Source organism: Cyanistes caeruleus, chromosome 14 (genome assembly GCF_971803275.1).
Source record: "Cyanistes caeruleus chromosome 14, bCyaCae1.hap1.1, whole genome shotgun sequence".
NCBI classification, from domain to species: domain Eukaryota; kingdom Metazoa; phylum Chordata; class Aves; order Passeriformes; family Paridae; genus Cyanistes; species Cyanistes caeruleus.
In genome coordinates this window covers 13,129,089-13,154,929 of record NC_141714.1, presented here as the reverse complement: position 1 = coordinate 13,154,929, position 25,841 = coordinate 13,129,089, and the positions used below count along the sequence as shown (strand labels likewise).

General features: G+C 45.3%; 1 protein-coding gene and 1 long non-coding RNA gene across 2 annotated transcripts in view; both read left to right on the top strand.

The window, feature by feature from the left end:
• HS6ST2 (heparan sulfate 6-O-sulfotransferase 2) overlaps positions 1 to 25,841 on the top strand; it is a 129,436-nt gene that overhangs the window by 91,594 nt on the left and 12,001 nt on the right. The gene's annotated exons all lie outside the window — the stretch shown is intronic.
• On the top strand, positions 16,202 to 20,380 carry LOC147650571 (uncharacterized). The gene is made up of 4 exons (XR_015276260.1): positions 16,202 to 16,608; positions 17,686 to 17,827; positions 19,020 to 19,180; positions 19,411 to 20,380. It is a non-coding gene; the product is annotated as an uncharacterized LOC147650571 (long non-coding RNA).

Genomic DNA, 25,841 nt, shown 5'->3' with positions numbered 1-25,841 from the left:
TGGATGTGCCTATTGAATGCAGCCTGTATCCCAGGCTAACTTTGCTTCCCAGACATTATTAAAGGAAATGAATTTGCAGTGCCTGCAATGCTGTTGGCTGCTTTGTTATGTAGTCCTAGAGTAAGAGCAGGTCAATACTGCATTAGTTCTGGCTTGATGTGACCTATCTGAAGCCACCAGAGTAAATTCAATTTGTGTTTATTTCTGTGCTGGAGTCTGTTCTTCATGGGCTTGACAAGGAATTAATCTTACCTTGCTTTTACTTATTTTGAAAGGAATAACAGTGGAAGAACTTAATCCTGGGAAGACTTTGTGCTGGCTTTCAAATACGCCTTGTCTAATGTTTCTGTACAGTTTCGGCCTGATGGTGCTTAGCTAATCCATCTGATCATAATTCTCACAAAGTCCTTTGCAGTCTCCACTGCCCAACCTCTGATTCTCAGGAAAGATTTTTACAGCTGAGACAGTGCTGTAAATACTGCAGCTCTTAGCTGGGATTTTTTTTCCCCCCCCACATAATTCATGGACCTCAGTAATGTGACTTCCCCAGTGAAAGGGCATTTATAGATTTCACTCTCTAGTGCCTGATCCGTGACCTGCTGGAGTCAGCAAATGTCTTTCTGCTGACCCTATCTGGCTTTGGATCAGGCGATAAGGAGTGTTTTGAGTGAGAGCTATCTGCTCCTTTCTAATGGCTGTATCATATGTCATAGATTTTTCCTGGTTAGAAAAGAATATAAAAGCTGTGATGTTAGAAACCATAATACTTTGTTAATTGGATTGCATTAAGGCACGTTAATCAAACTGAAAGGAAATGTTAACTGGATTTTCATCTCTGCTACAGCACCACTTAGAGCCTTCTGCAAGGATGAGGACCTGTTTGGTGGTGCTTGAGGACAGAGGAATCAAACCAGGGTTTCTTTGCAAGGAGCTGAATGATGCCTGTGCAAATCTGTGGATGTGAGAATTAACTGTGAGATGCAGGATCCTGCATTGTGATCCCTTCCAGCACCAGTCTCCAGAGACCTGAGCTCAAACCAGTTGAGGATTCAGGCTCGTTGAGCATCTTGAACATGGGAGATGCAACAAAATTTTCATTTGAAGAAAGACTGGAGCCTGCCCATCAGCTTTCCTAGTTTTAGAAATTGTTTCTTCCAAGCCTCTCCTGGCATGGATGGGTTTTTCTCGCTTCCCAGAAAAGTTCACCAGGCAAAAACAGCAAATCCAAACCTGTGAGCACATGAGCATCTTCACAAATGTGCCATCATTGCAGGTTTATGAAATGATCCTGGTAGGTGCTAAGTCTGCTTTTATGTAGAGATAAGTATGTTAAAAGACCTATGGGTCTTTAGGAATCAGTTATAAAGGACCACAGGTGATATGATAATGATTTGCATTTCAGGCTGCTTTTTTGTACATCTCTTTCTTCTGGGAAGCCTGGTGGCTGCACAGTTGTCACCTGTTGCTCAAACACAGCAGTTTTGGGTTGCTGGGAGGTTTTTTTTGCAATAAACTATTTTTCATTTCAGTAGCAGATTCTCATTATGCAAAAGGAGAAACAGCCAAGGCAAGTGTTTAAACGTACTTAAGATTTGGACTGTATCATCTGTATAATTGAAAAGCACTGCTTGGGTCATTGTTCTGTTCCAGCTTTGCTGTTACTACTTAGGCAGATGTTTAAAGATCTTTCGTGATGCTGAACCTGGCACAGGGACTTGACCTTGACGTGTTACAGGTCCTCCTGCTCCCCCAGCAGAGAGAGCTGCAGGACAGGGAAGGGGCTGCAACTTGATTTCCCCCAATACAGCCACCCCACAAGTAAACAAGCATTAATCATCCATCCCAATGCACTGGTCTTCAGTCGAAAATGGTTGTTAAATTCCTGATTGTAATTGTGATTTGCATTGCCAAGCAGTACCTCGGGTTTAAATAATCAATGTTTCATTTTCTTGTTCCACTCATGTGTGCTGGTTGTGTCCCTGAAGGGAGGTTTGGTCTGATTGTTCGGTACCTCTTGCTAACCCAGGTCCCCTTGTCTTACCTTTGCAGCTAATTGACTGGGTTTGATTTTTGATTCACCACTTGCCTTGGGTTGAAAGAGGCATTCCAGAAAGTCACTTCTTAGAATTTGGTGTTAATTGAGTAAAGTAACTTGCAAGTGGAGAATATATAGGAAAACGGATACATTTCTTGAAACATTCTTTTCTTGCATTCAGCTTTTACTGGAAAAGGAAATACTGCTCATGGTTACACACAAACCTGGTCATAGCTGGTTATCCCATCCATTGTACATGATCATACAATTTTTACATTTTATCTTCATTCATAAACTGACAGAAGACCAAAAGCTGTCTTCTTCTGTCTCCTTGTTCTGCTGCTCAGCCCTGAATGGTCTGGTCTTTAGCAGACGTACTTGAGTAAGTAACTGGAGAAAATATCCTCCTTCCTCTGCAGCTGGTTCCTAGGCTGTCCTGATCCTGCCCCATCCAGCAGACCTGATGGCTGGGGGAGGTGAAGGGTGAGCATTCCCATCACCCAAAACTCAGGTCCTGGACTGCTCAAGGGCTGCAGAACAGACAAGGCAGGGGCAGTGGGCATAAGGAGAGGTGAGCCCAAGTCCCTCCTTCTTAGCTTATGTGCAATTTATCAATACAGATGTGCACCACTGTCTTGGCAAAGTGTTTTAACACACTTCTGAGAAAGACGTGTCCCCCCCAATGCTGTCAACAGTGTTAAAATAGAAACAAAGCAATGTGCTTATCAAATAAGTATCAAAGCCAGGATAAATCAGCAATGCAGTGTTGATTGTAATTCATCAAATTAGTGAAATCACTATGTAAGGATTGATTAATTTGGCTACTAATTTGAAGTCTAAGGGGGTGACTCTCTTTCTGAGGCAGGTGGTCTGCTGGGATTTGCAGTAAGTCAATCAAATCTATAATTGCAAGCTGGCTAAATCATATGGAAAATAAGTTATCATCTGACACTTCAGCCACTACAGCAGAAGCAGCTGCTCACATGTGTGGGAGGGCTGTGAATGACTCTCCAATACTTTTTGTTTTGTCACACAGTATTTTCTCACTAGCAGGATGAAAAGCATCAGGGCTCAAGAGCAGAGGGCTGCTAAGCTGTGGAGCACATTTGAAGCTGTGATCTGTCCCTCATCTGTGGCAGTTTGCCTGTCGGTGTGTTCCCAGGGATTGTGGATGTGTTTGGTTTAGTGAGAGGGAACTAAAAGGTCTGCTGCATTTTTAGGTGTGTTTGCATGGCTCAGAGTGCTGGATGCAGGCTCTTTTAATGTTGCTGAGGGAAGTCTTGCTGACTTCAACGGCATGCAATGGATTGATCACATTGCTTTCAGGGTATGGTGAGAGGTTCCAGAGGGTACTGTAGCTCAATCCACCTCTAAAGGAAAGCAGGGGGTTAAGGGATTTTCTGGGGGCTGGTGACATTGGTGGACTCCTCCTCTGCTGGTTCTGGGACTCCAGCCCTGTTCAGGCACCTCAGCTCAGTGTGTTGTGCTGCAGGGCCTGGCCAGGGCTGAGTTTCTGATGCGCCCAACCTGCACCGGTCCCTGGGAAGCTGATCTCACCCAAATGGCCCTGCTAGGAAAGCTCCAATGAAAGGCTGAAAATTGCTTCCTCTAATGGCTTTTTATCCAGCAAAATGTTTTGTTGCCTTATTTATGACTTCTTCTGTAATACAGGAGCCTGGGATGAAAAGGCTGAAGGCTTCCTTTTATTTTTGTCTGCAAACTCCCTCTCAGTGCTGCGGATTTGCAAGTTCTTTAGCGGGATAAAAGTTGTGGCTGAGGCTGGCCTTCCCCTGAGTTGTTTCATTATGCTGTTGACATGAACACTAAATCCTGCTTTCCTTTGCTGCGTGCTGAAGGTCAGTGCTGCAGTATGATCGTAATGAGCCTCATAAGCCAGTGTCTCATCTCAGCAGAGCTCTCTGCGGATTGCCCAAAAAAACCCAACCATTTATTCTTAACCCTTATCAGTCTACAGATGCCAAAGGCAGCGTGAGAGCCTGAGTTTTGTAGCTCATCGATGTTGGATGATTCTTTGATCTTTGACTTGGGGCCTAGCAGAAGGAATAAGGCAGTGGAATAGAAGTAGGCAATGTTTCAGGTGCTAAACTCAAGACTCAGCATCAGAGTGCCTACGCTGATAGTAATGGTCCTTGTGCTGTGTATCCTATATAATCTGGCAGGAAGAGGTGGTCATGCAAGCCAATTCTGATTTTTGGCTACACACAGTCTATGAGAGGTATATGGAAGAGTCCTCCAGCAGGATGCAGGTCCTGAAACAGAGGGAGAAGTTGGAAATGAGCCGGTTAAATAAATGCACCTGCAGCTTCTCCACCCTCTCTCTGATCATAGTTTTCCAGTTAAACACCTGCACATTTAGAACCCATTAATATAATAATTTCATGCTCTACTGACTACCCTGGCTATTAGAAACATGGGATAGTCTGGGAATACCCAAACAATGTTCTTTTGAGTGGGTCTGTTGTTGCATAGATCGACATCAGGAAGTTATGTTGTCATTTAGATTGTGTGAGTTCAGTTTAATTAAAAATACAAAGAGAGGGAAGAAAAATCAACCAAATTTTGAAATAAAGCAGCTGAGAGAAAATATTTATCAGAGCCTTTATTATAATCTATACAAGATACATAGATCAGAATCTATCTATCTTTGGGTGTGAATATGTTTCTTGGGGAAGTGAAAACACCTTGTTGGTGTAGCATATCTGATGTTTGTTCCCATGCACACTGCTACCTGCACCATGGGCTGAGGTCCCTAAAGGACATCTGGGTGCCTCTCAGGAGTGGACACAGGAGTGTTTGCTTTCCATGCATTTTATTGCATGAGTCATGGCTGCACCATGCCCTGAGTGAGCAGATAAAGAGCTCAGGGGCTCACTAGGGTCAGTAGCTCTGGGCACTCACCTTTCTGACACAGCTTCTCCACTCCATGTTGCTCTCCATGTCCTCAGCCTGCAAATTCGCTTTCGTTAAACATGATTACTTCGGAGTCAGTCTCGGTCAGGAGGGAGTTCATCTCCTCCATCTTTCAGATGTCTGAAAATTATGTGGAATTTAAAGCCTTTTGGAGTGAGGCTACCATTGCAGAAAAGAGGGGAGGAATGAGGTTGTCTAAAGTGTAATTCCTGTATTCTTTCCCCTTGTTTTCAAGCAATAAGCTTGGGAGACTGCCGTGCTGAACAGGGATGTGCTAGGGAAGGAGAGGAGCATCCCACACGCTGGTCCAGGACAGAAGCTTCTGAAAGCTCCTGCTCTACCTGGTGGTCTGCTCTGGTGCTCTGTTCTTGGTCAGGCTGGCTGTGACACGATGTGCTTGCAAAGCCCTGCTTTATGTGACCCCAGAAGAGTTAATTCACTGCCCTTAGCCACCTGCAGGAGGGTGGATAGCACGAGCTGTCATTAGAGTGTGGGAATTTTCCTTTGGATTTGTGAGCTGAAACGAGGATCCAGGGACCTTTATGGGGCTGTATTTAGAGCCATATTTGCTGCTCAGCACAGTGAAGAAGAGATCGCTGTAAGAGACAAGGGAAGGCGCTCGTCTGTGATGCAGACACTGTGTGACAGCTGATTCAGCCCGGATGGGGCAGCCGAGCGTGCAGTGGGTTTGTGTATCCTGCACCGATCCCTGTTCCAGCAGTCCTGGGCAAGAGCCGCTTGCTGACGCTGCAAACACCCCTGGGAGAGGGAGCGAGGCAGCTGCAGAGCCGGTGCTGTGCGAAAACCAATTATCCGGACCTGGTTTTCAGCAGGAGGGACTTCCCAGAGCACGGGAGCAAGGAAATTTGCAAACTCCAAAAGCTGCATTATTCTTAGGTTTTGCTTTATTTTAAAGCTGTAGCTGTCTCACTGGAGATCCGAGTTTCCTCCTGTGTGCTCCTCCTGTCCCAGGCAGGCTCTCCTGTGCCTTTGCCATCTTTGATGTGGTAAGAGGTGTCTTAAAAACTGCAAAGGGCTGAAGTTCCTCCTCTTCCCTGGGCAATCTGTCAGTGTCCTGGTTAGTGGTACAGGCATCATTCTGTGCTGTGCTTTGCTTGAAGCTCACTCCTCTTAGTGGCCCTGATCAGTGAGCAGAGAACCAAGTCAAAATCCAGCTGCAAAATAAGGGCATGGCATTGTTCCTCCACTGCTCACTGGAGCCCTTGAAGTGTCAGTGTGGTTTGTACATTTGTAGCTAAGGTTGGCTCCACTGTGGATATATATTCCTGCCAGATTCATGTTCTTTGACACTCACTTGCCCAATTCTTCTATAATGTGGCTAATTTGACCCATGATTTTGTACTGCAGAGCAGTACACAGATCTGCATGTTGCAATCTGTTTAGCACTCTGTTTTGTTCTCCCTTTATTTTCCTTCGCATCTTCTACTTTTAATTGTCATCTGGACAAAGTAGAAGTTTTATATTGTGTTACTAATTGCTGGTGCACTGGTTCTGAAGCAATGCTTACAGAACCTGTGATCCCTTCTCGATGGGAAGGTGGACACCAGCAGCCTTCTCCTGCCAGCATCTTTCAGCCACAGGATGTATAGCCAGGCTTTGAGTTCTGACCAGAAGAGAAATGTTAAGGCAGGCAAAGGTGTAAAATCGGCTGAGGTTTGGTCCTGAGGTTTTGCAGACATCTAGTGGGAATAAAGGGACTGCTACTATCATTTGGTCTTTGGAGGAAGAGTGGGCTGACACAACCCAGCAGGCAGTTTTCTGGCTGCATGCTGCTTAATAACACATTCAGTATTGATTAACTGTAATTTTAAGCCTGTTTGGACAATTCAGCCACTTGACTGAGGGGTTGGAACACAGTGGAAGAAATGTTAATAAGTGTAGTTCCCCATTTGATCATGAGTTTAAATTTTAAAATCCTTCGTGTATGAATTGAGTTATTGTGTTCCCAGGGAGAAGCCAGTTTGATTTATGACCTTTTGATGTCCCAAATACAATTAGCACTCCATCAGTATGCAGATACTATCACGGGGTCCAATGACTTGAATGACTTCCAGTTACCCCTCTATCGGCAAGAGGTGTCAAAGCTAATGAAATTCTCTCCAAAAATTATTGATTCATTAGACAACACAATCCTTTGGCTGTCCTTTGCCCAGTGAACTGTCAGGAAAAATGCATCTTGGGATGTCAAAATGCTCCTCCTGTTTCTCGTCACAGTTCTTTCTCCTCTCTGATGCTCCTGGGGTCACGCACTGCTTGCAGTAACACGCTGGGGGTTTTTGAGCATCCAGAAAGTGTGCCCCAACCCTCTGCCCAGGGTTGTGCAGTGCAGATCTGCCTGGCAGAACAGGTGCAGTCTCCTGAGCTGAGGTGCTCACATGGCCAAAATCCAGGCTGAAAGACAGCAAGTGCACCTTGGAGGATATGGGGTAAAGGAGGTAGATATGGTGATTTGCAGAAAACCTGGTAATTCCTGTGTTTGTCTTGGCACCAGGGATATTCTTAACAGATTAGTGACAGCCAGAGCCCCACAAAATATTTTTTAAAAACTCTTAGTGACAGCATCCTAACCTTATGTAAATAAACCTCTTTCCCATGCTCCTGCAGCACGTTAAGACACTATTAATGCTCTTTTTTAATGTGTGAGAGAGCTGGAGAACACAGAGCCACAGAGTTTAGACAGAACTTAACAGAACTTCACATTTCTGGTTTCCTTTCTTCACAGATGCACTTTGGGCTGTTTTCCCTTCATTTAATTACCGTGATGATAGCTGCAATGTTTCCAGATGCTTTTTTAATTTATTTCCTTTCCCAAACAACCTCTGGAATGGCAGGAAATGCTAAAATAGCAGCAGACAACCAGGGTGCTGCACAGCTGAGGCCAGGCTCAGTGACAGCTTGTGCCTGCTCGTGTAGCACGGAAGTCTTTACTCACCCGGTATCCGGAGCAAATGAAATTTGATGAGCCTTCTGCCTTTTCTGAGGGGGAGCTGGGTGGTTGTTTTTTTGCCCTCTTCACACTACTAGCTCTGTGCACCAATTAATCCATGCTAAAAGGACTTACAATGAGCTTGTTATTCTGTGGGCTTGTGAAGTGGCGGCTCGCCAGATTTGAGCTCGTTTCAGATGTTTAATAGATAGAAAGTTGATCACTTGGCAGCCGAACCCACACCCTGGAGACTCCCAAGGCTGTGAAACACTCTGGGATCCAGCAGTTTGGGAAAGGCCAGGTATTTATGAGATAAAATAACTTTTAACCTAACTAAAAACAAACACCTGGATAGCTGCCTGAGCTTCATATTTGAACTCTGTCGTGGATGCCCCTCTATTGACGCAGTGCTGTCCCGTTTCATCTCCCCATCAATACAGACAGTGATAAGCAAATAGAAAGATAATCACTAGCAGATTAGCTGTTGCTTTGGAAGATTATGCTTCAAAGTTATGCAAATTTTGCTCTCTTCATTGAATCCAGCACGGCACATAGAACTAAATTTTCTTGTTTTATTGGCCTTGTTTGTAATAAATAAATGCAAGCTGAAAAACATATCTGGAGCCTATAAATATGGATTTGTTTGAGGCGAGATGCTTCTCAGGCAAACTTAGAAGGATCCTTGCCAGCAATTTATGAGGACAGGCTGTGTGTGATCCCAGGAGAATATTTTGCTATCAACATCAGATGACACCTTAAAGGACAGAAGGAAATCTTGGCTAAGAGCAGCAGCAACCCAGGCATGGGGAGATTTTTGTTGTTGTTTTGCAGCTTTGGGATACTTCTTTTTTAACCAAATTAGTACAAAAATAAAAGGAATCAATGTGTCACTGTTTGGGGACAGGGTTAGAGGTTATAGTTTGTACAGAGAGCATCAAAGTGGGCTTTCTGTATAAAGCTTAAGGAGGGGCTGTCCAGGGGAGAAATATGGGTAATAAATTGCCTGCAAGTTTGCAGACTGCAGAGTCCCTCAGTGATGGCAGATGCTGTGCAAAATAGTCTGTTGCAGTGTTCTGAGTGTTGTGCCAGAAAATCAGCAAGACAGCAGCAAAAGTAATGAGATTCTGTGGTTGAAAGCAGCAGAGGGAGAGTAGTTTGTACTTGGGTGTAATTTTTTCTTCCAGATTAATATTTCTGGAGTCTTCTGAACTCTATTGTGCTTTGGTGGACCTAGGCACTTTAAGGATGGGCTAGTTCAGGCTTTTGCAAACTTGATGGGCAGAAGTGCTTCTGGTTCATCTGTGGTTGCAGAGCCTGTAGATAGCCCAGGAAATGGGTAAAATTAATGAAAATTCAGTGTTCAGATTGCTGCCTTTTCCTAAATCCTTTCACAAGTCCTTGGAGTATCTGATCTCAGACCTGTTCTTTTCTCTTCAGTTTGCCTCTCTGGGATTTGTCTTGGGGGGACCTTAGATGGTGATGAAAAAAGCCACAAAAGAAATATAAAAGGGCATTAGTTTGACAAGAGGGCTTACACCCGCTTTCACCCTTGGTGATCTGCTGCACAGGGAACAGAGTTTGAGGTTCCCTCACTAAAACACATTTGATCCCACAGTGCTGTCAGAGAAGCAGAATCCACTTGCAGTTGTCCCTGGTTAAATGAGGGATAAAGGTGAATCCTGATGTTTCATAGCCCCAAGTAGAGTGGTGGACTCTGGAATGCCCTGCTGTCCCCCACCAAGGTGGAATTCTCTTCAGTGGCTCCGTATCTGCTGCAGCAGCATGTGGAGCGGTGCCCAGCCCTGGCTCCTGCATCATTCCACCTTCCAGCACAGGAAGGTGACAAGGTGTGACTGCTGTAGGCTCTTCTCAGGCAGCAGATGAGCACGTTGGTGCATAAATGCTTGTCTCACACCTCGATGCTCAAATCAACATCACAGAGCCCAGAGAGGGCCAGATGCCCTGCAGGATTAACCAGGATTTAAACACAGTGTTTGGGGTTTTTTCTCCATCCTGGGCATGCAGTAGGTTTTGCATTACCTGTTGGAAAAGCCTGCATGTGCCACTCGGATCCTTCTCCTGCCTCTTCAGCCTATTTTGGGATGGCCTATTTTTGGATTGCAGCACAGGTGACGTGCCTGGGAAAAGCGGCGCTGCTAACGATGGCTGCGGCACTGCTGGGAGGATGACACCTTGCATTCCTCTGAAGTGAAGGGTTTAAATGAGTCACTGCCTTGTGATTTATTGGAAAGTTTTGGTTGTCGTGCTGGTTCTCAGCAGCTGACACGGAGAAGGAGAAAAAAGTCCACCCCACAACAAAACCCTGACAGAGAAGAAAACTGAATGACACGTTCTATCCATTACAGCCTTTGGTATAGGATGGGGTGATTGTTACACTAGTCTAGATAAAAATATAATGCAATTACAACTGTGGGTATGTTTGCTCTCAAAAATGCTAATGATAGGTAATTTCTCGTTTTTTTGCACATGTATCCTGCCTATCAAGTGAGACCCAGCACTAGAGCATTTGATTAATACCTTCAGTGTTCAGCTCAGTTAAATCTCCTGGTTAAGAGCTGTTCCTAAAAACAACACTTACAAAGTTATGTCTTTTTATAAATGATCTAAAGCCTGTTATTTAACTGTGATTGGTATGTTTGTGTGCAGAACAGAACATGCTTTCTTTTTTAAGGCTTTTATTTCCCTAACATACTGCGACTGGATTCATGTCCCCACATCCCACACCCTTTCCCAGTGGAAAGGTGAACAAACACAGGCCTTTCCTGGCCTGTGTTTGTTCAGATATTCTGTTTATTGGCCATATCTTGGTGGTTTGTTAAAAGCAGAAATTAAGATGTTTTCAGTCACATTCCCCTAAGTTGTCTCAGGCTAAGTGAGGCTTGCAAATGATGTGCTGGAATTAAATCCCAATTATGTTAATAAGAAGAAGGCAATTGGAAAGTTGCACGTGGGTCTGTGCTGGGGCACCGAGGATGTTGTGTGTCAGCAGCAGGCACAGGGCTGAGGTTTCAAGAGCCCTTGAGCTTGCAGAGCTGTTCCCATAGTGCTAGCAGGAAAGTTTGTCCCTTTATACTGAGACCACACGAGAAACTTGAAATAGAACAGAAAAGCAGGAGCTGTCCTGTTACTGCCTTAACATGGTATTGAAGAGCATATCCCCATGGTGCAAGGATGGCAACATACTGCAGCAGAAGAAATCTTAGAAGCAGAAGGAATATTTGTAAACCTGTGCTTGGTTTGAGTTCAGCACAGCCACCTTCTTGCCATCCCTCCCTTCCTGAAATCCAGAGTTACTCCTCTCAAATGAATCCATCAATGTGGCTCAAGCTGTTTTGGCTGCAAAACCAAAGCCTGGAGAGCATATGTTTCCCAGAGTAATTCAGAGAACCTATAATGTATAGTGTTCACAACTGGTCTCCAGTTGTGAATTTTTAATTATGCCAGATCATTTTCAGTAAATGGGACTTCAGGCTCAATTAGGGCTGTCAGATCCAATTTTTCACTCACCTACTATTGAACTCATCCTATGTTGTTTGCAATAATTGCCAAATCCACAGGAAAGATGAGACTTGCAAAAAAAGGGATGTCTGTGGCATTTCCCATTCTCACAACTTCCTTCAGCAGAGTGACAGGAGCAGTGGATGCAAGGGGAAGTAATGTGCTTGGAGAGATGCTGAGAAGAATTTTTGCCTGAAATAGCAAGAATACAAAGTCTGGTCTTTGTATACACAAGGCAGCCCGGCTTGCCAAGCCCAAGAACTTGTATCTTTAAAAAATCAGATAATTTCCTCCAGTGTGAGTGCAGTTTTGTGGTGCACTGGTCTGTTGTGGGGTCTTGGCAGGGGACACCAAGACTGTACCTGAGATGTGATGGTCTGGTTGGAAGAGCTTGACTGACAAGCTTGTGAGCAGCTTGCACTGGTACTGGGGGGAGCAGTGCTCCTTCCCCTACTCCTCCCGAGGGCTTGTCCCACCCTGGGGCTGCCCCACAGCTCTGGTAACTTCCCTGGAAGTGTACTTGCCCTGTGCCTTTCTATTCCTTCAGCTTGCTCTAGCTGTTGTTTCTCTAAAGCAGAGACAAGGAAGATACCTGGATAGCAAAAAGTTGCCTTTGCTCTATAGATCCATGCAAAATTTGGTTTTGAAAACAAATGGGCATCTCTGTATGCAGTGACCTGGAAGTGGCTGCAGATTTCTGTTTACCAGGCTGGAGCTTTGCAGGGGCAGCTTTTCCTGCCTTTGATTCCTGGGGCATTGCAGAGTCACAAATGCACAGAGCATCTCCTAAAATAAACTCTGAGCCTACAGTGTGGCTTATCCCTCACAAGCTGCCTTGTGCAGGTACCTGTGGGGAGGCCCCCTCTGCTCACCACAGGGATGTGGAATGTGTGTCCAGATTCCTTGTCTGGGTGCAGAACCGCATGGAGAGGTTTATTTGGAACAGAAAACAGCACACAGAAATAGCAAACTGTCTTGGGTCAGCCAGCTCTGCACTGGGATGCTCAGCTGTTTGCAGACAAATTGCACCCAGGCTCTTTGCCATGCTCCTTCAGTGTCTCTCTCATGGATAATGTGAGCCTCTCAGACACATCTGCCAAAGAAGTGTTTGAAGCAAAGTCCCTAACAGATGTTGAATGGTGTAGTGATGTCCACTGCATTCCTTCCTCAGCCAAAGGCAGTGGGGAGCCAGGCTGGCGGCGTTGGGAACCTGCTCTGAAGAATAGAAAGCCTGTGAATGTGTGTGAGTGTGCTGGGTGTTCTTGGGAACTGGCTGCTCTCACTGGTCCCAAAAGGTTTGGAGAGGTTGTACTTATTTTTTACTAAAACCCCAGAGCAGAACAAAACCTAAGGAATGGGAGGGAAGGGGATAAAATAAGCTGAAAGCAATGTGAGTATGCAATGTACCCACCTTTGCTCCCTGAAGGAGGTGGTACATGGAAAGAAAGGGGTGGTAGGGTGTAGGTGGTAGAGCCTTTTCCTGACCATCCTGGTCTGTTTCAGTCTGCTCAGAGACTTCACTGAAATGAGAGCTGGGTTATAAACAGCAGCATCGTATGGATTGCTGTCCCTTCTGCTCTCCGACAACGGCAGCACCAGATAATGGACCAGGCGCTGTTGGGCAGGGGCTGTATTTACCCAGCCACTTACCTGAGCTCCAGCAATGGATTTTAACATCACTTAGCCCTCTGTCAAGTTAATAGCCTGCAATGTCTCCTCATCCTCTTAGTAAAACACTGACCCAAGTGAAGTCTGTCTGTGCTATCTGGGCAGAGAAAAAGTCTTTCTCCCAGCCAAATGCTGGCACCTACAGCAGGCACTCTGCTGTGCTCCTGCACTCCTGTGACCTTGCAGCCTGTTTCCTCACCCATTTCTCCTGTGTGTGTACTCTTCTGACATATGTATTTTTGTTGCTGAGCCCTTCTCCGTGCTTGATGCCTTTTCCTTGTGATGGGGAACTTCCAGTTCTCTCTGCACACTTGCATCTTCTCCCTTATTTGATCCAAGAAAACCATTAAACAACAATAAAAGTACATCAGCAGTGGCACTCAGCAGAACTGACTTTTTCTACTCTTCTGGCATTTTGCATCTTTGTCCCGTTTTTATGCCTGATTTGAGATGACATATCAGCTACTCTTGGCAGGAGGTCTGTGAAACGTCACCGGCGCTCTTGGGACGTGCTGAATGCTGCTCTTCAGCAAAGCCATCGAGCAGTACCTCTGCTTTCTGCCCCTGCTGCATCTGCCAGCCTTCCCTGCTAAATATCACCGTGCATGTCCATCTCCTCTCAGGCACAGGTGACAGGAGGCACTTCTGCTGTCAGGCCAACTGCAGCTCCTGCAATTCCTGCTCTCCATAGCCAGCTGGGTGTTTTCCCCTAGATCCCTTCTCAATGCTTTTTTATCTTCCACCCCAATTTGACAGAGGAGTCTCCAGATAAAGGAACCAATTAAAAAATTATGGGGAGTGTGGTGAGAGAGGAGGGAGGTGGACAGTGTGTTCATGAGAGGGTGATTTCTTTAGAAAATGAGACTAAAAATAAGTTTAATAATGTTTTACTGAGCTTTTGCTTCAAAGCAATCTGCTGAGTGTGTCTCACTCCTTCCTGCTCTGGGCGTCTAACTGCTATCGTGTTCTTGGCTGTAATTTTCTCTGCACTTTTAGGGAGGCTGTGAGATCTTTACTAATCACAGAGGGCAGACAAATCTTCCATTTTAAAGGTCTCATAATAAGCAAAAAAGAGAAGGAAGTCACGCAGTAAATGGTATAGAGCTCCAGTGAATCTGTCACGGAAAGATGAAAGCTTGCACTCTGGTAGCCAGTATTTGAAGTGGCACCTCCAAAGTCTCTGGCAGGGTGTTAAGCCACCACTGCTGGTGTTACGAGCCAGTCACGGGACGAGAACCAGCTCCTCCACACCAATATGGGGGTGGCACAGTACCTCAGATGACCACACATAACCAGGGACCGACTTTCCAAGGGCAGTAGTGGAGAAAAGGACATGCCTTTGATTCCCCTTTATAAAATTAGCCATATGGTGCTGCCTGAGTCTCCTGCTTGATGGAAATAAGGATCCAGGGGTGAGGAGTCGATTGCATTTTAGAGATTTGAATGGTCTGATGTCTGTGTCCTTTACACAGCAGAGCACAGCCCACGGTGCCCCTACATCCAGACCCTCAGGGATGACATCCTTTCTCACCAGCAGCCAAGTGGTGCTGGATGGTTTTTCACAGAGCATCTCAGCAGAGCTGTGCTGAGCACCATCAGCCTGACAGCCAGGCAGGAGAGCACTCTGGTATTAATTAACTTGTCCTGCCAAGAGCAGGTATTGATTTGCTTTTACAGGACTTTGATGAGTCTTGATTATGATTCTATAGAGGCAGGAAGGTTTCCTGCCCTCAGAAGACTAGAGCAACCATAATTATAAAATAATTGTGCTTGTTTTCTTCTAAAGTAGTATTTTATTATTTGATGAATCTCTTGTTTGTACTGAGTAGACAGTACGACTTCACAAACGACTTGTTTACTGTCATGCTTTGATTTATAATTCTCCCTTAAAATTTTAGAGGGTGGGGTTTTTTCCCAGATATGCATTCAAATTACTGTAAAAGTAGGTCACATCATATTCGTGCAGATGTTCCCCTTCCCCTCTTGCTCCAGCTCCCCACTGGTGTATGGGCTGACGAGAAGTTTGTGCTGATGACCCAAGGCAGCACTTTGTGAAAGGTGAACCAATCTCATAAATCTTTCACCGTGATCCTGCTGTGTGTTAAAGGCTTACGTGTAGTTCGGAATATTAATTAAAGACAGTTAAACGGCATTTTTTTAAACTGTGTCCTTAGTGTCTCCTACCTAGAAGAGACACTTTTGCCTTGCATACACAGTCCCCTGAAGTGCTGGCTGGGGTTTGGGGGGTGTTGCTGGTGTGGGAGGGTGCAGGTCAGCCTTGCTGCTGTGCCAGCTCTGATGTTCCCTCTGGGACTGGCCCTGAGCTCAGAGGGGAATAGTGGGAGGGTCTCTCCTCCTGTTCTGCTCCTCCAGGGCTGCTGCGACCTGCCATGAAGCTGGGGAGAGGATTTATGTTGGTTTGTGTGGAGAAGGGAAGCAAAAACAGGGTAGAAGCATAGTAAGGTAAGGCAGAAGCTGGTCTGGCAGCAGCTGCGAGAGCAAAGAGGGTCAGATGTAGCAGGAAGCAGATTTATACCGCTGTTTCCTCTGCACTGAATAGGAGTTTTCCCTTAGGAGGTTTATATGGAGAGGTGCAAAGAGCTGTTAAGTCATTAGTGCAGTTTCCCATTGTGGCAGCATTATTCCTTGTTATCTCCACTTTATAGCTCCTCTTTCTCACCAGTGACTACTGACCCAATAAATATTTGTCCTGACTGTATTGTCTGCATCCCAAATGCTTACCTTGTCCTCTGGCATGCAACTTAAAGACATTACAGCCCCTTTTTCTACCTGACAGGGAGAGTCTGGGAGTGCTGGCCACTAATGTCTGCTCAGGAAACAAATCCTGACCTTGGGTAAGGGCTGGGCAAGTTTTCCCCCAGAAAAGCACTTTTCTTCCTTCAGCTTTTAAACCCTCGACTTCGAAGACGTCCTTGACAAAGCAGCTTCTAAAGCAATCTCCCTATTTCACAGCACCAGCTCTTTGCCTTCTTTTTTTCTATTCCATTAACTCAGTGTTTTGCAGCCAACACTCCTGTTAATTAGGTGCTAATTTATTATTCCAGCCAGCTGTTATTACTGTGTATCCCACCCCTCCACACAGACACAGCCCAGCCCCAGACTGTCTCAGGTGTGAGTTTTGGGGGTTCTTCCAGCGATGGCATGACTATAGACTGGGTGACCAGCAGCCCCGAATTAGCATCCAAGGGAGACACCAAGGCTGCCCTGGCCATGAAGGAGGAAAATGAGATCCTGTGGATACTCCGGGGATGTTTTTCAGTGTTTCCCAGCTCAGCATCATTCCTGTGCATGAACCCCTACTCCAGCGTAGTCCTTTCCAGGCAAACCATCCCCATGAGCACTGGCAGGATCATCTCCTTGGGGGTTTATGTCTCATGGTCAGTTGGTTTTAAAGAGGTGTGATTGCTAATTGGAGCACATACCATCCCTCTCCCATCTGGACTCCCTCATGTCCATTTAAACCCGACAGCATCTCTGTGGGGGAAAGGTGAGTTACACTGGCAAAACTGGACAGCACTTTTCTCACTCTATTCTTACAATTTTTTCTTTAAATATTCACAAGAGCTTTATTGATGGAAAATCAAACTAGTAGAAACTCCTGAAGAGAGGAGTAATTATCCAGCTGGCTCTTGTTAGTGCATTTCACAGCTATCAAAAACAATGTTCTTCTAGCTCCCTGTCCTTGCTCCAGTTCATTAATTAGTGATATTAATTAGTTGTATTAATTGCAAGCTGATACTTCTAAAGCAAAGGAGGCTGAATGCAAGAGTGTAGTTCATAACCTCTCTGTGGATGAATAAAGGTTTCTTTCTGAATATTGGAGGTGCCCTGGAGAGTTGTGGAAATGCCTGCCAGGTAGCAAAGGTGGCTATGTCCATTACTGCTAGCAGGAGCATCCTACAATTTGGAAATTAAAATACTGATTTTAATGATGTTGTTTGTATGTACAGGATCACAGCTGCTGTGCTGGTGTCTCCCAGCTCAGTGGATGTTGTTCTTGCCTATGTGTTGAGGACATTTCTGTTGCTCAGCATCCTGGTGTGCCCTTCCTACCTCCACTTTCTGGCTGTGGTGCTCTGGGGGTTTTGTCATGCTGTGATGAGCCCAGGTGGTTTGAGGGCTCTGCTGGCTCAGCTCTGCAACTGGTGTTGCAGAAGGTGGTGAGTCCTCCTCACTCCACATCTCTGCCCCGGGGGATGTTTGTCATGGCTCCTTCTAAGTCATATCAGATTGAAAGCCTGCATCAGCCCCAGTTCCCTGCTCTAGTGCCCAGAACAGAGCTGTTGTTGCCCATCCCTGAAGGTCTGCAGTTCAGTTCCATGTTTGTTGTCAGAACAGCCTCTCTGCAGCACGACTGTGTCAAATCCTTGTGGACTGGTCGGTCGGTCACTTGAGGATATAGCACAGTGTCATTGAGCCCCGCAACAGCTCAGCCTTAGCAACATGGTTGAGGTCATTTGTGTAACCAGATGTGCTGAGGCTTTAAGACAGGCTGGCGCTTGCTGGGAAGATGTAAGGGTGTATCATGTAATTTAGGCTTCTGGGTCTTTTGTGTATGTGACAGTCGCTTCAGAGGATCATTATGGTCAAGGAGAGCAAGGCACTACCATGAAGGAAGAGAGCTCTGTGAAGATGGGCATGTGAGGAGACGGATCACAGTGTGGTGCCAAAAAGGCTGAAGCTGCAGATTAACAAAAGATGGTTTGGTAAGAGAATTGGGGTGCTGCAGTCAATAATCCCATTTAGTTTTGTTTGTGCATTTGTGCATCTCCCCCATGAATACTCCAAGCCTGATAGGAGCAGGTAAACAACCTTTTCAATCTATTTAGCACAGCTTCCAGGATGTGAGTTGAACAGAGAACCATGGAAGCAGAGAGTTTGGGTACAGGTCCCTGCTGTGCTCCTGCAGGGCAGTGCCAGGCTGAGCAATCCACACAGCCAGTCCTCCTGTCAGAGATATTGAAACTGCTTGGATTCAATTTCAGCAATGCTTAGAGATCAGGTAGTGTCAGTGGAATTTAGGGTCTTCAGTTTGAAGATGTGCCAGGTATTGCCAACTCCTGCAAAATACCCAAGCTGGTTTTTTTTTATTTTTCTTTATGCTTTTTTTCATTTTTATCTAGAAATATCACTAAATATCAGTGCAATATTTTGGGCTGGATAAGCCATCAAGGCAGGACCACATGGTGGCATTGAAGAAGTGGTCACAGTTGGGAACAGTCACAGTTGGAGCATGGGCTCTCCTATCATTGCTTCTTTCCCTGCTGTGGGGAGCTGCCCCATTCCCACCATCACATTTTTTTTGACGTGGCACAATTTCTTCTGCAGCACAATTACTCTTGGGAGCTCAGCAACTGAGTTGGCAGTGAGGTGCCTTTGTCCCAACCCACAGGCAGAGAAACCCACTTGACCGAAAATATGATGCTGGACAGCCTTAAGGATCAGTTGTTCCTCAAGCAGTTCTTTTGTCCATATAGGCCCTTATGACCAGGCAGTTGTGCAGATTTTAGGAGTACAGCTTTTTGGGGGTCTCTTTGCAAGGGGCTGCTTGTGGTGTGATCCTGTGCTGTGACTGGGGGCATGCTCAGACCCCAGAGCTCACAGTAAATGTTCACCTGACTCCTTCCAGTGCTGCTCTACAGGCAGAGGCTCACTAGGTAGTTAACACTTTTCCCCCTGCTGTGTGCTCTAACAACTTGGGGTAATTTGGTGATTTGACAGCGTTTCTCCCTCTCATCGAATATAAATCAGTGTTTGGCAGAGTCCTGCAGGACTGCAGCACTGCTGGGGCAGAGGCAGTGGAGCTGCTTGTGTGCTGCTGGCATACTGAAACTGAACTTGTGCAGTGTGCCAGCCCCAGCAGAGTCATACTGCAAACAGCCCCTCTTGTCCTCACAGACCCTCCGCCACCAGACAGTGGCTGGCTGCTCTGCCCCCCAACTCATCACTTACTTCTGCTTTGGTGGCCATCTCCATCCATGAGGAGCCCTGATGGCCTGGTGTGGACACAGGAGCCTGAGCTGGCCCACAGTTAATTAACTATGAGAACCATGAATTCTGTAAGGCTTCACAATTAATTTCTTCGTTTCTTTTTTCTTGCTGTTTTTATTAATGAATTCATTCCGTGCGCTCATGGAAGTATCCTGGTGAGGTTTGAAGAGCTGAATTACAGGGGGGAAAAAAGCCTCTCATTTTGCACCAGCATTTAGCTGATGAAATGTAAAGATGCAGTGAGCTGATTAGTGATTCTGGTAATGTAATTAATGCCTCTGTTCTTTCATTCGTGCAGAGCTGGAGGTCGAGCTCAGCGCTCAGTGAAAATTCGCCCTGAATGCGCAGTTCAGTGTGCTCAAAGTTATTGCTCCCTCGTTATGATTCCTCCAGTAATTCCAAATTAAAGCTGATATTCTTGTAAACGAAAAGCAGGGCATGTCTGTGAATTGCAAGGACTGGAGAATTCGCTTGTAGGATGGGAACGTTAATGTCGTGACCTGCCACAGACTGGGCAGGGAGGAGCTGTAGCAGAGCAAGCACCTTGGTGGCTGTCACTGCTGCCAGATGCAGGGCTGGTGGTGGGGCCTGTCTCAAATCCTCGTCTGCACTTCCCTGGCTGCTACAGACAACCAACCTCGTGTGGTTCTGCAGTTACATCTTCTTAACATCGCTACCGTCATAAACCATTAACGTAATTCCCAGCCTGTAACCAAGCTCGGATGAGCTCATTTTTCCATGCAACATGATTTTGACATGCCTTACATGGAACTTTTATCTTTTTTTTTTTCCTCCCCCATTTTAATAAACATCACATTATCAAAATATTAGTGATGCTGGATTTGCCACTGTTGGTTTACCATAGATAACAGCATGGAGTGTTCTTCCTGTTCTGATTCAATAGTGCATGACAAGGGAATCCAATTTGTTCAGATTTAGATGACATGCCTCCAATTATGTAATTCCATTAGGAGGTGCCTGCAGCCAAGTCTGTGCTCACAGTCTCGGCAGACATAACTCTAATGGGACGTGTTGCAATATTGCTGTGTGGTAAGCACAACTTTGATAGAGAGCACGACCTGTCTCTCCCAGTTGTGTATATGGGAATGGAGCGCACGAAAAATGACCCAGCTGCACTTGGGGCTCTAATCTGGCAATAAGTTATGTCACTACAAGAACAAAGCTTTGCAATGAAAGGCAGATTTGCAATTGCTATATATTTTAGGTATTCCAAATCAGTCAGTAAGTGCAGCACTTTGAATATGATCTTATATTCAATTCCATAAATGGAAGATATATTGGTTGCAGTTTTTTCTCTTGAATACCATCTCAGATTCCTGTGTACTTGGGAGTGTTGGATATTTATGAGAATATAAAGCAATGATGAAAGCATAAGACTAAATCTTAGCACAGTTACAACTTGCTTTAAATTATTAATCTTTAAGAAGCATGATAAAAAATTCTGCTATGCAAATTCTGTGGCACTGGAGTTGGTGTACATATCCATTACCATGGAGCTATCTAAATAGTGGTTTTAATATAATTGTGTAATGTTGATGCAGAGTTACATTTTCTGCAGGCAGGAAAAGGCAATTCTAGTGGCAGATCTGTCTGCCCAAGAAGTGGGATGTAACACCACCCATAAATAAAGCTGTTTAGATGAATTTAGCATCACTTGCAAACCAGAAGATTTCTTCAACGCCTTTGGGTAACATGGCTCAGGCAGGGTTTGGTGGGGCTCAGCTCTCTGAGGGCTAGGAAGAAGCTGGACGGGCCATGTGGGGTGTACTTTTGGCAGAGGATGCTAGACCTGGGAAACTGAGGAAATTTAAAGGCATTTAGTAGCCATGAAAAGGTCAAAGCTTTGACAACAGTGTGATGTCTCTTGCAGTCTTGCCCTGTGTTTGGGCTGGACCCGCAGACAAGTTTATTCAGCAAAGCAGGGATATGAGCTATACCTCTGTTAGCCAGTACTAATTAGGGCTTGGCCAAACAGATAGTATTTAAATATATAGCTTTTATTAAGAGGAAAACCTTCCTAATCCTTGCTCTGGGAAAGTATGAGTGATAGCATCTCTACTTTCATAATCTTTTGCAGTTCTCACATGAATATGTGAAAGAATTTAATAATGTTCTAGGTTAGAAAATGATCATACATATGCATACATCTTTAAAATCCATCTTCTCTGACTTTCTTTCCCCTTACTTATGTCAAGAGAGGAAGCTAGCAAACGATTTTAATGTATGATGCATCCAATATCACCTTTCACATTAACAGAAAAAATATGCTTCCTCTGTTGATGTGATGAGACCAGGATGCATTTAAGTGTCTAGAGAAAGTGTCATTTTGTTTAAAATAATGTGAAGAGGAGCCTATTTGCAGTATGTTGAAATGAGTTATGGGGATGCTGCTGTTTTAATGACAGGATGGGGGAGATGCAGCTGAAGATGCTGCTGTTGTGCCTGAGCCCTGGCCCAGATTACCACTACTGTGAGCCCTTTTGCAACTGCTGCTCTTGTCCCCATCCCTGCATGGATGATTTGCCAGAAAAGCCCACTCAGGTGGTGTTTAGCTGTGCTTTAATCTGGCTCCTCAGTGGATTGCTTAGCCTGCAGATACAATGGAGTATATCAACCTCAGTACAAAACCCAGTGTAATTTTGTGGGAATTAATTGTTCAGATAAATTTGGTAGAGCACAGTTTCTAAATCTGCTAAATGGGGAAAGACACTAATGCCTACAGTTTGGGAATAAATTAGATTATTCTAGATTAACCCCTCCAGGGATGAAGACATAGGAAGAAGCTGTTGCTGCTCAGACAGTTGATGTTCAGGTTTATTTATCGCAGCAATCCAGCTGCCAGTGTGACTGAGAGCAGAGCCTGAGCTGCTGCCATGCACTCCATCATGCTCTGGAGCACCTGTTTGCTGAGTTCAAATGCAGAAGCATCGATCTGCTGCAAACCAGGCTGTGTACCCCAGCACTGGGGGCACTGGACACTGCTTTGGCTTTGCTCCCTGGGGACAAAACACCCAGGTGTGTTTCTCTGGGTGTTCAGGAGTTCATTGGAAAGTTTTGTTAAAGCAGCTGTGCTCCAAGACAAGCTTAGTCCTCGGATCCCTTCTGATGTACAAGTGCCCTTGTGATGTACAAGTGATTCCCTTTAGGAAGAGGTTCCCAAGTGGCCTTAGAGGAACACCACAGATCTTCACCCTTGGATGCCAGGGTGGTGCTGGATTAAGTGACAAACCTGCATGCAAGAGGCAGAGGCCACATTACAAATGCTTTTGTGACTGAGCATCGCTGCCTGTCTGCAAAGCTGGCGCTGGCTCTTCCACCTCCAAAGCTCTGCTCCATTTCAAAGCAAAATGGGAGAAGTCTGGGATCCAAAAGATCCATGCCTTGGCCTGTGCAGCATCTCCCATTGCCTGATTCTTGCAGGAGTACTTTCATATCCCAGGGGTGTCTGCACAAGCTGGATGGTGAGAGCAGAGCTGGTGGTCCCAGCCCTGTGCCAGCACAGGGGCAAGATAGGCGGGATGCCCTTCCTTGGAGACCTGGCTCGAAGCTGATGTTGACAGTGAAAGGCAATATTGCTCAGTACTGCAAGTGGTGAGAGGAAATGTTCAGTGTGTTACTTTCTGGGACACTTTCCCAGAAAACATTTCCTTGTCATAATTGCAGTGCTGATGCCATAAGCCCCAGCAGCAGCTCCCCTTTAGTGAAGATGAATGGAGTGGAGTATCAGGAAAGCTTTCCAGGATTCAGTTTGGTCACAGCCTCTTAAATCAAGAGCCTGTTCAATGAGGGCATCATGTGCTCCTCAGCCTGGCCACACACAGCTGAGGGGGACAGCTGAAAACTCACTGTGTTTGCTGCTTGAATCTGGGGATGCTGCTACATCTGTTCCCCAGGGGTCAGAGGACTCACACCCTCTCCTAGTGTGTTGTCTGAACTGGATAATAAAGCTCCTTGAAGCAAGGACCACGTTTGCCATGGTTCTGTCAGTGCAGGAGATAAGTATTCACAGGTCTTCCTTCTTCCCATCCACATGTGTGGCTCCTGTGTCTTGATTATATTTCTTGTTTTGTAAGAGGGGGGAAATAAGCATGTGAAACTGCACCTCTGATCTTAAGCATTGAGGGGTTTTTTTAAGGATAGGAGACCAACAATTAATGGAAAAGCTTCTGGCTTTGCTACTCTGTTGTTCCCTGGTGATGTGGGACTTGGCACTGGTGGATCCTGAAGGGACACTCATTCCATTCAGTCCCTTCCCCTTGGGGGCACCCTCTGAGGGGACTGCTGAGTACACCACATGTGTAGAGAAGGAAATCTCAGGATTTATAACTGATACGAGTGGAGTTCACTGAGGAAGAGGATGAGATAAACAAATCAGGTCCTTCATGGAGATATCAGGATCACCTCATTGCTCTCTTGAGTAGGGCAGTTCCTCAGTGCTCTCCTGCTTCTTACCTGCCATGCTTTTGGGATGTACAGAGTTGTGCTCCGCTTTGTTTCCTCATTGGAAACATTTGCTTGCAGAAGGACAGCTTGGGTTGAATTTCCCAAAATTTCCCAACTTTCCCAAAGCTGCGCTCTCAGCATTGAAGGGTTGTGGTGTTTCAGATGGGTAGGGGAGATTCAGTAGAGACAGAACTTAAAGCTGATGATTGGTGAACTGTAAATTTGAGCTGGAAAATGTGGCTGTACTGTAAAATTCAGGACACCATCTGTTTCATTGCTTACTTGCAGTAACATTTGTACTTGATAATTAAAATGTCACACACATTTTTAGCCAGAATAATCCATGGAGGAGTAGAACTCTGTCTTCTGAAAATCTTTCAAGAGATACAGATAAGAACAAAACTGTTTTCAACCATCTCTTGCTACTCATAGAGGAGTTTTGCTTCTTGCCTTTTTATTTTTTTCCTTTCATATTTTGAGGATGAGGTTAGGGGAGTGGGAGCAATGGCAGATCCTTTTGGAAGGAGCTGTGACCTTAATGAATAACCCTACATGTCATGTGGTTTATTTTGCTTTAGGTTTGTCATACCGGGTTTATCATATCCCTTCTGGCAGGGGTAGGTTATCTTTGGCTTCAGCTGAAATCAGCTTGGTTTTTCAGGGGTTTTCAGCTAGCCTGTGCAAGACTTCCCTCCATTGAGGGTTCAAAGTGCTGCCTGCTTGTTTGGCTGCGGGTGGTGAGGGCTGGAAGCTCAGGGCTCAAAAACTGTAGGGAGAAGCTGCTCAAAGAAAGGTCAGATCTTGACCCAAGCTTGTGATACCCTCACAGCAAGAGAGCCAGAGCAAAAGGTGAAGCATGTAGCACTGTTCATGGGCAGTGGAACTGGGAGCTTTTTGCACAGAGTGCCAGTCCTTCAGCTGGCACAGAGAGGAGCTGGACTCCTCTCATTGCCCAGCCCAGGTTGTTGCCTCTCTGTGGTGGCCTCAGTTCAGCTGTCACTTTGGCTGGAGTTTGCTTCATGGCACTGAAAAGATGGGAAAATTGAATTTGATTTTCACAGTCTGCAAGTAGGATTTTGAATGTCTTAACACTACAGATTAATTAGAAATATAGAGGGCATCTGAAATCCAGAAAAATGCAAGCATGAGCTGATGTCAGTGCTGAATGTGCTGTCACTAACCACCAGGAAAACATCTGATGAGGTTTTGCCAGCTCAGTCTCCAGTTTCCAGGCAGACCACGAGCTTGGACTGTGTGGATAGTCCTGAGCACAGCACAATGGACACATCCCTGAGTTTGTTGTATGAGAGGCTAAAGTGACATTTGCTGTTAACATGGCTTTCTAAGGGCATTGTCCTCACTGATTCAGACTGAGTAAGATATACTTTTACTAAATGTTTGGGATGGAACTAGCAGATGTGGGAAACAAGATGTTCTGCACATCTTGTAATGTTTACTTAGTCTTGCTTGCTTAGCTGATGTAAAACCCCTCCCAGCTGAGCTTTGACTCAACAAATGCATCCATGGAGTTTTGCTAGAAATGCACTCTGCTGTTCCATGAAAATTTTAAATCCAGTTATGTCAACTGTGTATGAATGCGAGTTTTAAAATCCTGGTCTGCTGGGAGCCATTTGGAGCTCGGAGTGTTGCGGTGCATTGGAGTGTGCCATCAGTAACCAGGATTAAAGATGAAGCCTGTGGAGGAACCACAGCCAGTACCTCAGAAACACTTCCCAGCCAGCCAGGTGCTTTCAGGGCTGTCTCCCCTCTTAAATCAAACATCCCAGCATCCATGCACACCTAGTATGTCAGAGCTCAAATGTATCCTTGCAGGATGAGCCCCTGTGCTTCTTCCAGGAGACTGCATTGTAGTGTGAGAGAGGGCTTAAAGTATTCTAATTGTCTGCTATGAAATTGCAGTTTTGTTCCCTGGAGTAGAAAAGTGAGTTTAAATCATTAACGCCACAAGTCTCAGTGATGATTACAGAAATGTTTGCAAGTGACTTAATCAGTATAGTTTGTCTGAGTGGCCCATTTTAATATTATTGCACTGATTAAGTTTTCTTAGCTAATATGTGTTTCATTTCCAATTCAATTAAATGAGAATCCCCTTCCATTACATGATATTACAGTAGTGCCCTGGTGGGGCAGGAGCACACTTGGTATTTTCAATTGATACAGATTTCTTCATTATACAGTCTCATGGTGCTCAATGGAATCAATGAACTGAAATTAAAACTGTGGAAGTTGCAGCTGTAAATACAC